Source organism: Nematolebias whitei, chromosome 21 (assembly GCF_014905685.2).
Source record: "Nematolebias whitei isolate Nwh7 chromosome 21, NemWhi1, whole genome shotgun sequence".
Taxonomy (NCBI): Eukaryota; Metazoa; Chordata; class Actinopteri; order Cyprinodontiformes; family Rivulidae; genus Nematolebias; species Nematolebias whitei.
Window position 1 is genome coordinate 11,521,259 of NC_056518.1, and position 2,718 is coordinate 11,523,976.

The following is a 2,718-nucleotide window of genomic DNA, read 5'->3' on the forward strand; positions in this document are numbered from 1 at the left end:
CTCTGGAGCCACATGTGGCTCTTTGGTTCCTCTGCAGCGGCTCTTTCCAGCTTTGACCAAAACGAACTTAAAACTGAATTTTATTGGTTCTTACAACAACTAAAAGGGCTCGTTTTAACAGTTTAACTGTCTTTTATTTTGCAAATACTAGAAACATTACAAGGAGTAGAACATGCTCACTTTCACTTAATGCTTTATTTCTTCAAAGTAAAATACCGGCACGTAATTTTTTTTTTACAATAAAAAAAAAAAATCACATCAGAATGCAGTTTATTGTTTTAGTTTTTAGAAACTGGGCAAAAACAATATTATTGTTTCCTTCTTTACAAGAATCTCATTTTTTATTTGATCTTAAACGTGTAAAAATACCAATAAAAATCAATAGATATTTTAAATTTTATAAAATCACCCCTGCAACAAACTTAAAGTGGTCCATGTGGGCCACCAGTTGAGAATCCCAGTTGTAGCACATTTAGTGAACAAAGGGGCAGAAATGCCTTTTGATGGTAAAAGTTGCAGACCCTGCTTTACAGCAACTGTTGGCATTTGGAAACAACGTGTTAGACTTATACAAAATAAAATCATCTTACTTCTTCACACACCGCAAAAGGTTAAACGCTTCTGGGAGAATATATTTACAGGAACTTTTCACACACACACGCCCATTACAACAAAAATATACATTGCATCTTTACAGTAAATCAAAAACTAGATTTAATGACATTTGCATTGCTTGCATCAACTATAGGTGTCCAAACAATGATTACTTTTTGAGTTTCATTCAAAATAGTTGAGTGGGTCATGAGATATTTTGCTAACAGACAATAACACACAGTAATTAAATGATCATCCACCTTTTATGGCAACCAGTTATAGAAATATTAAATCCTTTAAGTTGTATAACTGATTTACTCGTAAAACTTTAAAGAATAATAAAAGTCACGCTAAAGTATTGTGCTTAAAACAATCTAAGCCTTCACGATGCTCATAAATACATCACTGACAAATAAGCTGAGTTTTTACCGTTTTTCACTGACTGCATATAAAGATGGTGGAAACTATTCTTTAATGCACTGCCTGTGGGCAGCCACAACATAAAAAATAGAAGTGATTTTATGTTTATCATATTTACATTTTTATGAAGAATAAAATGACTTTTGGTTTAACTTAAGAACAACATAATGAGCTTTATTCCACATTAACTTGCTTCCTACAAACACACATAAATGGTAATTGTATAGAGTGATGACGTTTAAAACCTGGAAATGTTGAAAAGAAACAAACATCTGTAACTGTGGGACCTGACGAAAGCAGCTGCTAATCATATGAACACATGCACCACCACCAGCTCCTGTTCTGCAACACAAACAGTGTGTGTGTGTGTGTGTGTGTGTGTGTGTGTGTGTGTGTGTGTGTGTGTGTGTGTGTGTGTGTGTGTGTGGGTTTATTTATTCCATGTGTGTTTGTTTATTCCATGCATGAGTGGTTTTTCTCCAGGTCCTCCAGTTTCCTCCCACAGACCAAAACATGCATGTTAGACTGATTGGTAACTCTAAATTAACTCTAAATTAGTAAGTAATTAAGTTACTCTAAATTGTCCCTAGGTGAGAGAGAGAAAGGTTGTTTGTCTCTATGTGAGTATTAATATTAATTAATCTATTAATTACTAATTATTGTCAAATTTCAAACAATATTAACATTTTTTGCAATAATTTCTGAGACAATTAATCGCCCAGCAAAATTTGTTACAGTGACAGGACTACTGGTATGACAAGTAAAGCAATCCTTGAATCCTTGAAACCATATGGGCTCCCATTTTCAACATGAAAATAAACATTTAGAAAATGTGTCACAAAAGGAACAAAGTTTTGCAATAACAACCTTTGCAAACTCATTCGAACATGTACTGATGTTAGTTAGGAGACGATCTTTGGCTTTGACCTGGCTGTACATCTTTCTCTATTTGTTGTTGATTACAGAGACTGAGATTTACCTCTCTGAAATGATCTACCTGTTCTTGATAATGGAAAACACAGCGTGTCAACTAAAACTGGCTTAAACGCTCCGTTCGTTTGCAAACAGGAAAACTGAGTTATTTTGTGTAATTCATTCGCAGGACTTCATGTTGCACACAAGTACATCACAATGTTTTCCAAGTGAGCTGCTGGGAGGTTATTTCCTGCCCGTGTTTGAACACAGGCGGTGGTCTCGCAGCAGATGAGAGCCGTTGGAAGATGACTTGTTTCAAAGGCCCGCTGGATCTTTGTGAAGCAGCGACTGCAACAGGTGACATTTAGGGCTGGAAATCCATTCTGGCTTTGAACGTGTTGGCCCGAGCTGAACTCTCCCTGAGCCAGCAGAGAGGGCAGACCAGGACAGACGAGCCACACACAGAACTCACTTCATGCTGCAGCAACAGAAAGATGCAACATCCAAGATCGAAAGAGGGTCCAGATATTTCAGCACAAAGAGTTTTCCATGCAACAACTGAATGAACTGAAGATGGTTTGTTCTTGTTTTGTAGGTGAGTAACGGACCAAACAGAGCGTCGAGGTAAGTCAAGTTCACTGTTTGTGCAATTCATTCTTTTATCTGGTCATTTAAAGTAACTTTAGCAGAATGACTTCAATCCAGAATCCACTTTCCTACTAAAATATCAGGAAATGTGAAAATTATTGTGTCATCTGGATGTGAATTCACTTTCATGACTTCCAGGAG